At 32.3% G+C, this 12,703-nt stretch overlaps 1 protein-coding gene across 11 annotated transcripts in view; it reads right to left on the bottom strand.

Moving 5' to 3' along the window:
• The window catches only part of Lrp1b (LDL receptor related protein 1B), a 1,848,437-nt gene that overhangs the window by 444,165 nt on the left and 1,391,569 nt on the right, over positions 1 to 12,703 (bottom strand). The gene's annotated exons all lie outside the window — the stretch shown is intronic.

Below are 12,703 nucleotides of genomic sequence, written 5' to 3'. Positions count from 1 at the left end.
CTCAACAGAATACTGACTTTCAAATCTCTCTTGGCATCAAAGAACATTATGACTGTGAGGAGGGAAGCACTAGAACGTGTTAGATAAATCTCTCAATAGATAGGCAAGGAAAGATTTAGATATCGTCTTTGTATTTTTATTATAATTTACACTCTTGAAAAGAAAATATCAATGGTTTCACAACCATTGAAATGATATTATTGATTTCGTGAAATTTAAATGTCAGCACTGCGTGAAATGATATTCTGCATTAACTGTATGTTTAAAGCTAAGCCACATGGGACATAAGTCATGAGAAAATATAACTATAAGGTAGCTGTGCCAGCATTACTGAACAAAATCATTATCCTACTCATGATGAGTACTGAATGGAACACATTTAGCTTCATGATTTCAATGGTAATACATTTTGTATGATTATATATCAATTGTATTATTTATAACATTCCAAAGGAAAACTGTTGAAGATACACTAAATCACATCCCTAAACATTTAGCATAAATTAAATGCTCAGAACTATTTGTGAACAAATAATAAAAGAAAAACAAAAATAATAAATACATGAACATCTATTGATTTATTCATATCTAAGGACAAAAGATAAATGACATATTAGTGAAAAATATGTTCATATCAGGAAAAATACTGCAATATTTTATATGAGAATAAATAAATAAGATTTCTATGGATTTCAAAACCTGATACGAAGTGTTTCTGCTGAAGAGAGGTGTGTAAGAAAATATACTGTTACATATAAAATCACAGATATTTGGTTTCAAATTAGTCTAAATACCAGCTTTTTGATTGATATTAAATGAATATTGGACAAAATGAATTAAATAAGGCAAGAATTAAGATTATAATTTTCATTTATAATGTATCTTGTCAGAAGGTGATAATTTTCAATTACAATATTATCTTAAGAAAATTTCTACTTGACAACTGTGATTATGTCTCCTCAAAAATAGTAAAATATTGTTTAGTCAGAGCTCATCTTTGCTAGTATGTATGATTCAAGTCCAGACATTAAATTCATTTCATACCAAGTACTTTTGGAGGGAATACGATAATAAAGAAAAAATGAGCATTTCTTGTGTACTCTCAGAGTAAGGTAAACATTGGCTAGATTACACTCATTTGTTATGTCTAAAAACTGTGGTGCCCTGGGAATACAGGACTGCATTTATGGGTAGAACTGTATTCCATACCCCTGAAGTCTCTTCTGTTTTAAGAAACTGTTGCTCAGCAGTTGATTTTTAAATGAGATAAATGTTTATTGTCCTCACTGTATTCTCTAAGATATTAATAGGTTGAAAATATTAATAAATGTAAAATAGTCATCTGTTTCTCCCTTACGGTTTTTGGCCAGGCATCATTATAATGCCACAAAAATGGAATTTCAAACCATTTACTCTATGAAGCCTCTTTCATTATCCTGGCTAAAAGAAATTTCATTCTACTCAGAGTGCCTGAACAATTCTGTTTATACTCATACCATGCTTGTCTTTTGGCAATGTGTACTGATTTTTTTTAAGTCAATCAATGTTATATTACAAAGAAAGAAAACTAAGATACCTACTTAAAATATGTATATAAACAAGGACTATAATTGTGTACTTATTTTTACTGATAAGATTTTCCCTGTCACTTTAAATTCTAGGAAGGCAAGAATTTTGACTTCCCATGAGCACATGACTTCTTCATTTAATGACTACTCACTGATCACTCAGTGTGTCCCAAGAGCTCTGTAACCAGTGCTAGACCTCCCTAAAGGCATTAGTTACAAGCATGACACCGTATCCTGTGTGAATACAGCAGGCTGGGCTGCAGAGAATATGAGGAGGGGAGCTCAGGCTGCTCTCACGTAGCAACAACGTTACTAGGGGAAAGAATAACAAAAAGAAAATAACAGCATTTTAATAAGGATAATTGTCTACTGTTTGTGGTAGTGGTAAGGCCATGGTGTGTGTGTGTGTGTGTGTGTGTGTGTGTGTGTGTGTGTGTGTTTTCTAAGTGTGAAGTAGAGCTAAACTAAATCTGAAGTGGAAAGTGTGAACTCCCATTAAGCAAGTGAAGTACAGGTATGGAAATAGCATATTTAATGTTTATTCAGAAGGAAGAGAGAGAAAGACTTAATTTTAACCTTAACCTTAAATATAATGTAATTTTCTAATAGAGAGGATGTTTAATAGATCTGAATTTAAATGCCTTACTTCAAGTATACATTTCAGAAAATATGAGAAGGATCCAGCCTCATTTCTGAATTTGTGTAGTTCTTATGTACAAATTATGAAGAAGACCCTGTATAACAGTACAACTTTAGGAAACCATTTCTTATTAGTACATGTTGAGAATGAGAAACTGTGTTATATAATGTGCTATATACCAATATCATTCCTAAATTGTGTTACTTTTCGATTTGCTTCTTTGCATTCTGAATATTTATTTTGATAATAGCAATGGTGGTAAATCCAAGAGTGAGGAAAATAGGGAATTTTCAAAATAAGTTATAAGTAAATGTCTAAATGTTCTCTAAGTGGTATTTAATAAATTGTTAAATTTGCTTTCCAGGGACAAACATATAATTTATGCCATCCTGAGAAAAAATTACCTGGAAAATTGTTTCTCTTGTTATTTATTTTGAAACAAATGCTCATTTTCTCTCTGAATTCTTTGTTCTCTATTTAAAACTGGCATAGAATAAAGATCACTGTAGCTGTCTTTTGAATGGTGACTAAATTAAACTCACTTTACCCTTATTACCTATCAAACTAAAAGGTACAATCAGCAGGCAGTTTCACAGACATGAGCCATTCCAGACTGAAGTACTGCTGTCATCCAACGCAAGCAATATACTATCAAATAACCTGCCTCACTAGTTCATCTCACCAGACTGAGCCCATTTGAATCCCAAAGTTTAGTGAATATAACAAAAACAGAGAACTTTATAAAGGTTTTGCCACTTTCAGATGTTCATGGATTATTAGTAACTTCTGTAATTTGCTATCACTCTACACATATGTTTCTATTATCCTGTAGGTTCAAAAGAGGTAAAGCAAAAATAACTTTTTAAAATGTGCTTTGTTATAGGATGGCCTAGTCCATTATCCCTTGATATAATAGAATACCTGACACAGTGTGATTTATAAAGGAAAGATGTTTATGTATCTCAGAGTTCTGGAGGCGGTTAAGTCCAAGGGCTATGGCAGCAGCTTCAGGCGAATGCTTTCTTACTGCATGATAACCTGAAGGTAAACTGGAAGGGCAAGAGACCAGGTGGATAAGGGACAGAATGAGGAGCAAATCTGTCTGTACAAGAACAAATCCACTTGCATGCCAAAGGCATTCATTCTTTTTAATGATCTAATCATTCGCAAAGGCCCTACATTCCACTACTACCACAATGGCAATCCAATTTCAACATGAGCTGTGTGACAAACCACACTGAAACGATTACGTACACTACTGATGTTCTTACATAGGTAGTGCATTCTAATTTATCAATATTCCTTTCTTACCTTATTTTTAGGCCTTTATTACCATTATTCCCATAGTAGAAGACCATCAAAGATATGTCATCAGTGGTCCCCAAGGCACAATGAGTAGGCAAAAAAGAAAGATTCAGACTTCTGGAAAATCAAAATGATTCCAATGAAAGGAATTCAGACTTCCTCAGGTATATAACTTTCTACTGTCATTTCTTCTCCATCTCCACGAACTTTTGATAATCAAATAAGCATATGCTATTAGAGCATGAATCCCTTTCACATAATTCCAAGAAAAATCTCCCACCATGTTTAGCACGTGTATCTGGCAAGCACAAGTATAATGGACTTACAAACTCAATCAGTTTCTGAGGGCTGTTTGTAACTCAGGTTGGTTCTAAGTCAATACAGCTGGGATCTGGATGTTTACCTGAGCACATGCTATAGATAACAAGAGGTAGATGAGTCTCGCATTAACTAATTGACCAAGTTGTTCATATGTCAGGCCAGTAGTAAAATGACAATCCACTGTACTCAGTACCACTGTAAGATGCGTAAGGACTCCGGAGCCCTGAGTCCTCTTCACCATGAATGTCCCCTCCTTTCTTTCTTCATTGCAGTGTTTGAAAGTTTGAAGAGAAAAAATGTATTTGTTTTTCAAAAATGTTCGCATAGTATAGGTGTTATTTTGCCTGCTGGGCATATTATACTAATGTATAGCGATGAGTTGCTTTAAAAATAAATAAATTAGTGAAAATGAAGACAAAAAATCAAATTGTCAATCCTAATTAATGGGAAGTCTAACAAGAGGAAGAAACTACTTGAGCTAAAGCTGACTTTGTGGTTCAGAAATCACAAGAGGTCTCAAACTCCAACATATGGAATTTGCCTGTTCCGTTCTCACCATAGTCTAGTACCATTTCTAACCAAAATATAGCAGCTCATTTAATCACATCAACCCGAGACTGTTAATATTTTCTTTATTTTCAAAAGAGAAAACATATAACAAGAGGTTGAATAATTTGCCCCAAGACACAGCTAGTAAGTGGTGAACAAGAGGGGGCACAGGAAGTTGAGTTCAGAGACAGATCCTGGCTCTAATATATGTTTTTAACCAATATTACATAGTACTGTTCAAAAAAACTTAAGTGTGCATATTCTGAAACCCTACCTCAATAAAACCAAGTAAACAATTGAAGTGCAGGGTACCTCAGTGCTCATTGTTAAGTAGTTCCTGGAGGAAAGACAAGTACCAAATCCAACAAGAACAAACTAACCATTCTGACGGGAATGGGTTATGAGGCGATCAAAACTGACAAATTACAACTTGCACTTTGAGTACCAAGTGACAAATGCCAAAACAAAATTTTCGAATGAAAATGTGAGCATCAAATTTGACTACCAAATTCAATGAGTTTCAAAGTAGTCCAATACCAAGGCACAACTGTAACAGCATTACTTTTAAGCTGCAAATTGAGTCTTAAGACAAGCCCTCTAATAATTTAATTCCATTCCTAGCACATAGGAAATTCATAATAAAACCAAGTCTTTTTATTATCTAAGTTATCGGTTGGTTCTATTTTATAGAAGCAAAGAGCAGATCCAATGCATCCTGCCAAGAAGCACTTGAGAACCACTTGATATTTCTCTTTTGTTTTTGTCCTGGATCCAACCCAAAGCCTCTCATAGGGTATCACATGATCTGTTACTGAGTTACACCCCAAGCCTGCCACCCGATAGTTCTTTAGAGAGCTCATACACATGAAAATGAAACAAAAGAAAATTATATAACAACAAATAAGAAAAATGATAAAAACATACACCACTCATGATACTGGGTTTCATGGTGTGAAGGGATCTGAACTGAATTTAAAATTTCCCCCCAAATAGGGTCTATTGCAAGAGTTATAAAATCACTTTCATTCAGTGTTAGCTCCATGGGAAAAAACATTAAGTTAGGGAAGAACACGGTATATTCCTGAAGACACAAAGATGTGATAAGAGTAGAGAAAAGGGGAAATTTAATGTCAAAGAAACATTTGTGAAGAGATGTATCAAATAGGTTAATATCACATAAACCCTGGAAAGAAGTTAGTTGTTTACAATTTGAGATTCAAAAAATAATCAACTAGTGTTTTACGATGTAACCAATGAAAACACTGTGGTACCTGATAGCTAGACTTTTAGAAATTCAAGGCAAGTAGAGCAAGTAAAGGACTAGCAAGTATAAAGAAATGAAAACTTGGCTTTGATAGTGACAATGGATAAGTGAAGTGCATAATGAATAAATAGCACAAGGTCTTTAAGAGTAGGAGGATTTAAAATAATTGTGACATTGGAACCTGAGTGCAAAGAAAATTAATGACTCCATAATTATGTCAGAGAGGCTTCTATTTTTAAGTAAGAAAATGATGTTAGTAGGTTGCCTGTGAGTTAACATTAACACATAAAAAACGTAAATTGCAATAAATATATAGAAATTTCACACTGGTCTATTAATCAAGGTATAAATTAGAGAACTTGGAGTTTGGAAACAGGAACTATTGAATCTTCTGTTAATCTCCTAACTTCATGGTTTTTTTCTCTCTTGGAGCTAACAGAATGAAGGATTTTATAGCTTTTGCAATGGTTCCTATTTGGGAGAAATTTTAAATTCAGTTAAGATCCCTTCACACCATGAAACCCAATATCATGAGTGGTGCATCATCATTGTGATTAAGCCATGAAAATAGAAAAAATAAATGTAACTATTGGTAGAAGTTTCCAGAGGAACTGCATTTGTATAATCAGGAACAGGAAAGGAAATGTTGAAAGTAGCATTTGATGGTTTAGGAAACCAGTAAAAATGGCACCAAATGTTTAATCTCTTGGTCTACAGCTTGTTACAATAATAAATATGATGAGGAGACAATTAAACAGAGTCAAATGGGAAATTCTAGGTAGTAATTACAGGAATATTTCACAACTCGGGAGGTTAATGATGGATAGACACAAAAGACAGATTGTATTCAGAGAGAAAGGATACAAAGTTCAACTTTAGGTAGAGCAGCATCTAGTGACAAGATTCAGGTTATTCCAAACTACATTAGAAAGTAAAACGAAAGAACAATAAAGTCAGAAAGACCACTTAAAATTTGGAGAAGATAGAGAAATGGACCGAGGTATGAATATGAATAATTTAGTGGTCAAGCTGTCTTGCATAAGTAGGAAGACTTCTCGATTCAAATTGCCTAAAAATGGAAGGGAATGTACAATGTAACAGAGAACACTTGTTAACACTTAGCTGGTCAACATTTCAGTAAACCATGCAGCTACACACTGCAATTCTACTTGATAAAAATCTAAAAGTGTTCATGAGTTTTAGTGTAGCAAAAATGATTTGTTTGATAATGGCCTGAGGAATCCTTGAGATGGCTATTCTGCAAGCACAACAAATGTAAGCCATATATTATGCTATAGGTATGGCAAATAAGGCTATGAAAAAAGTTGGAGTATTAAAATCAATTAATTAATAATTGATAAATCAATTATTAATAAATCAAGTAATTAAAATCAACTGAGGAAAATTCTGCACATGGATTTCTGTTCTATGAATCATTCACACAGTGAATTTATGTAGTACAACTTCTTTCCTGTCCTCTTTCCTTTGTTTAATTTATTTTCATTTGTTTTTTTATTCTGAGTTTACTTATATAGGAGAAAGCAGGAGATATTTAACTTTCTGAGTCTGGGTTATTTCACTCACCATGGTGGTCTCTATTAGAACCTATATTAAGCAACTTTTGCTGTTATAGCTGGTAAAAGCAAAAGTTAAGAATGCATCCAATGGAATAAGGATATTACTTTGTAAAACCAAAACAGAGACACTGAATAGTCACTGCAGAGTGTATTTCTTTGCGTACATTCTAGTCAAATCTGAAGCCATTATTTTAACTCCTTTATTTCAGTGAAAATACACAGATTGTATAGTTACTGACTTTGTACTTTTGGAATAATCTGTATTTCTCTTCATTAAGGAAATATATGCTTCCATAAGAGTCTGAGGATTTTACTCTTTTTTCTGATAAGATGTTTGTTTAAATCTCACTGTCTCCTCTGTAGATGAGCTATTGCTTCTGATAGCATTTTAAGGTTTTCAACTTTTTTTCTTTTTCTCATGATTCCGGTCAGTTTTATTTGATGGCTGACAATCTTATTATTTTTCTCAACTTTTAGATTGCATTTTAAACCTAAGGACTCACTTCTTACTTATTCTAGTCAATGCTTATCTTTTCGAATGTTACATTTCTACCCTTCTTTTCTTTCTCCTCTTTGACAATGTCAACATTTACTGGTTAAAAGTATATAAACTCATGAATTTATCCTCTAAATCTCACAACTATTCTTATGTTTATTTATCCTCTCTGTACAATTAATTCTTTATTAATTAGTATCTCATTTATGCATTTCACTCTGACTATTCCAGTAGCATAAACTATATTCTACCCACTAGGTTTTTTAAAAGTGTTATTATAGTGACTTTCTTTTTTTTTTTTTTTTTTTTTTTGGTACCAGGGATTGAACTCGGGTCCTTGCGCTTGCAAGGCAGGCGGCGGAACCACTGAGCTAAATCCCCGGCCCTATAGTGACTATTTTTCATTTCTAAAGTATTTAGTTGTTTTTATTTCAATGAAGGCATTTCTTATGTATATTATTTGGCCTCTTTGTTTTCACTATTTCTTTTTCAGTCATTTTTCCCCCTTTTTTGTCTTTCAAGACACAACCACAAAAACTTAACCAAACTCTACTTAATATTTTTCTGTTATTTTAATTTATCTTTTGATTAGTGTTTTTAAGCTATCTTTCTGAAAAATCCATGTGTAGTAGAAATTGAATTTGCAGATTCTTTTTGAGGAAAGGGGTTTATTTGTAACCTCTTTTCCAATACTCAGTTCTCTCCCCTGGGTGGTTCTCTAATTGCCTTCATTTGACCTTTGGGCTTTACACTGAAGCCTTCTCTTTCATGATCGAGTTGGAGATTTGCTTCACAGGGTGTGTAAGAAGCTGCAGAGCCATCAGCCACGATGGCTTGGGTCAGAGCTGTGGACAGAGCTATTTTGGGGTCTCCAAGCCTCCAGTGTTATCAACTTCCTACAGGTCACTGGCCCGGGAAGCATGTGGCACAGCTGTGTCTCAGCCTTGCCTCTAGTGGAGCAGGATTTCCCCAGTCCTTGGTTTAAGCTGCCCGTTCTTTTTTAGGCCTTGTGTCTCTGTAGGTTCCAGGCAGCTAAGCAGCCTCATCAGCAATTCTCTTTGGTTTGTATTTCTGCTTTGCTTTTCATTCAAGGAAAATTCCATTTATTTTCTAAGATGAAGAATCTCTTATTAATTTTCACTTTTAAAATATATCTATGTCTGCTGTTTAAAAGCCAGAGATGGCCTCCCAACGTACATTTTGAACAATAAACATGTAACAAAAGAAAATATATTCCAGATTTTATAAAATTGCATATTAAGATGAATGAATTTTACACATCACTTGTATATGTGTCAGTAACTTAATTTCTATTTGGGGTTTTCTTGTTTCATTTTGTTTGTATTTCTTTTCTTTTTTTCAATCTGGCAAGTCAAACTATAAATAAATTTCAAGATAGATTTTCAGTGCTTAGACAAATAGCAATTTCTTGGTAGGGGTTAGCGGTGGTAACAAATATTTGAAAAGTGTAGCCTACTATTAATCAAATTTAAATTCTAGTCATACTTCAATCACCATCTTAAATCTATTATAATGGTAATTATTTCTGATTGTTTTAATGCTGTATTTCATATGCTAAACATAATTTAGGACAAAGATTGTTATCTCAAATAATCCACCAATATGCTAAAGTTTTAATTTAAAATTATGCTTGGTTGTAAATTCTTTACATACATACTTATTCATGTAAAACCCTCTCAACAACATTAAGAGTTTGTTTTCCATTTTATGGGTGAGGAAATTGACAGTACCAAAGAGAAAATAATAGCAAACTAGGATTTAAATCCCAGCTTGACCTATCCCAAGCTTTTGTCAATTATGTTTCATATCTTCCCTCCACATTGAATTAATACCTACAGTCCTTAAAAGATCATTGATTTCAATTGTTGTGATATTGATGGGAGGATTAGAAGGGCCAAGATTTGCATATACTTTATTCTTATGTTCAATTTAATTTACAACTGTTGAAACAGGATCTGGATATGGTAAAACCTCTGAGGGCATTTCTAATTTAAGACTGTTTTTATGTCTCATCAAGCTTAACAAAGAGTGATCTTTATAAAACTTGTATCACCTTTACATTATTGTTGTTTTCCCTCCATCTGCTAAATAAAATTAAAATTCCTGTCATAGCTATTTGTACATCAGTGTTCATTACAAGATTATTTACGATAATCAAAAGTTGGAGATAACCCAAGTGTCTATGAATAGATGAATCGATAAATAAAATATAGTATATACATACAATAGTATACTATTCATACATAAAAAGGAATGAAATTCCAATTCATGCTGTGTCATGAATGTATACTGAAAATATTATTCTATGCAAAATAAGTCCCACACCAAAGATCAGTATTTTAGTATTCCACTTACATGAAAGTCTAGACTTGATAGATTTATAGATGGCACATTTTGTAATTTGTATATATCAACACATCCATATATATTTCACTATGACTTTAAAAACAAACAATCTAATATATCTAAAATGATTGAACTGTACAACTTAAAGTGCCAAACTGTATGGTATATAAACCATACATCAATAAAATTTTTTAAAGGTCCTTATTTTGGCAGAGCAAATCTGTCAAGATGAGACTCATTCCTGTCACTACTCCTTCATATCATACACATTCATGCCATACAATCAGTATTTTAATCATAAGAAATGGCTCCATGTCTACCTCATGCTTTTTTATGTCTTCATATTGAAAAGAATCTGAGCTCCATTCTACAAGAGTAGTTTTCAATCTTTTTGATCTAAGGAACTTTATACTTTTAAATATTATTGAAAGCTCCAGAGAAAATTCATGTCTGTGGATGCTGTCCATAGTTAACTACCATGTTAGAAGTAATTAAAACTTGTTTTTGAAGAGTTATCAATTATTTAAAACTTACAATAAAAGCTATGAAGACATCTGTACTGAAGGGTATAAATTTAATAAAAATATTATTGTTTACACTTTCTTCAAGGGCATTTTTCAGTGAAACTGGATCTTTTCTCCTCCTGTTAGTTGACAATGAAAATCTAATAACTACTAATTAGAATCTTGTATTACTATGTTGACTAATGCTACAGGGCCAGCAGTTAGCAGTTTTAGCAACTATTGCTTTGTACAACGTTGCAAATGTCAATATCAAAAAACATAACAATATATTTAACAATATATTGGTGACTCCTAGGATCCATACTTTGAAAACCACAAGTCTAGAATTAATCTTCTTTCTTTTTACTCTACTACCTGACCATTCAAATGAGTTCTATTTATATTTTAAATTTCCTCAACTCAGCTCCTACATCTTCATCTTTAAGAACTTTCATAAGATTCTCCACCCTTTCCCAGAGAGATGTTTTTATTCTCTATGGAACTCTAATATCTGGTAAATCTACTGTATTTCACTGTTTGTTTACTAGTTTTTTCTCCGTTAGACTGTGGCTTTTCATGGCATATGGACTGATAGTCATTTTTATAGCCAGGATGCCTAAAAAAGAATCTGGAACACAGAAAATAAATAAATAAGTTAATTAACATGTTGCAGTTACAATATGAACATCTGACCTATGCATTATATCAGCCTGCACAGAAGAAGGACTTAAAAGCATCATGATGTGAGCTTTATAGATATACACTAAAGAATGAATGAGTCTTAAGTATGTATAAAGTCCAGAATCAGTACAATTTTCGTATTTTTTGATATCACAGACACACACACACACACACTGAAAATCCAAAATGCCCTGTGTCATAAACATACAAATTGGAATGAAATTACCAATAAATATGTTAACCTATAGAATAAAAAGCATATATGTATATTTAAAATGTACACTCAAACTGATTTTAAAAGGTTGCATAGAATTTGAACAGGAAAGATATTAAATGTTGAAAGTACAAAGTAAATGATAACAAGCATATGTGTAGAATAATGGCAACTTACAGTACCAAGTTTGATGTAGCATCTATTTTTCTATGGATAAATATATTACTAGATTCTGGATCTTATTAACTATTTGGTACAGGTATATTAATATAAGCCAACATTATTTGCATATTAAAGTTTGAAGAGATGTATTAAATTTTGAAGAGATGTCTAAATTACAAAATCATTATTGGCCAAAGTGTGGAAAATAAGATGTTTTCACAGAAAATTGATGAAAACATATATTGACTTTGAGCATCTATTAGAAATAAAATACCTGTTGACTCTTTTTCTAGGTTTCTATATTAAAAATATTCATATGTATGAAATAAACATAAATACAGCATATAGATAGATGTTCGTTGTGACATTGTTAAGACACCAGAAACAGTTGATATTCATCACAATGAAAATGATTCAGTACATTAGTGTACCTTGAGTACAGAATTATATGCAAGTTTTCAAAACAATAAATAGATAAAATGAAATATGTTTATGTGCTGAAATGTAAATTTTCCAATGTAAACTGAAATGAAAAAAGCAGCTATCTGAATAACACACTTAGTGGTATTACAAGTTTTGTAATTACAAATGATATATACACATACATAAAAGTCCAGAGTTAATGACAGCTGTAAGTCATGTGTAAGTAAATGAGATTGACAGTTGTAGTAATGAGGCAGCAGTTTCATAGTCAAATTTGCACTACTGTAACACTTTACAATAAACTTATATATAGCTTTTCAATCTAAAAATAAAGAAAAGATATTAATCTCAGCATAGTGATATAGAAAAAGAAAGGATATATATATATATAAAACAGAGATGGAAAAGACAGGAACAATATGCCAAGGAAGATGAAAGTACTTGTGAATGTCAGATGATGATGTTTCTCTGAAGTATATGGATAAGCTAAACTGAATATAATGCTTTAATATATCAATAAAGATTTTTAAATATTAAATCATTTCCAAAATAACATTTTCTATCAAGATTTTTTCATTTAAGTATGTATATATACCCACATATACATATGTACACATATATACATGCAAAATA

The sequence above is a fragment of the Heterocephalus glaber genome, unplaced genomic scaffold, assembly GCF_053883595.1.
Source record: "Heterocephalus glaber isolate CG9 unplaced genomic scaffold, H.glaber_assembly_v1.0 deba00000347, whole genome shotgun sequence".
In the NCBI taxonomy this organism is placed as follows: Eukaryota; Metazoa; Chordata; class Mammalia; order Rodentia; family Bathyergidae; genus Heterocephalus; species Heterocephalus glaber.
The sequence above is the reverse complement of the archived record's forward strand: the minus strand, read 5'-3'. Positions and strand labels throughout refer to the sequence as shown.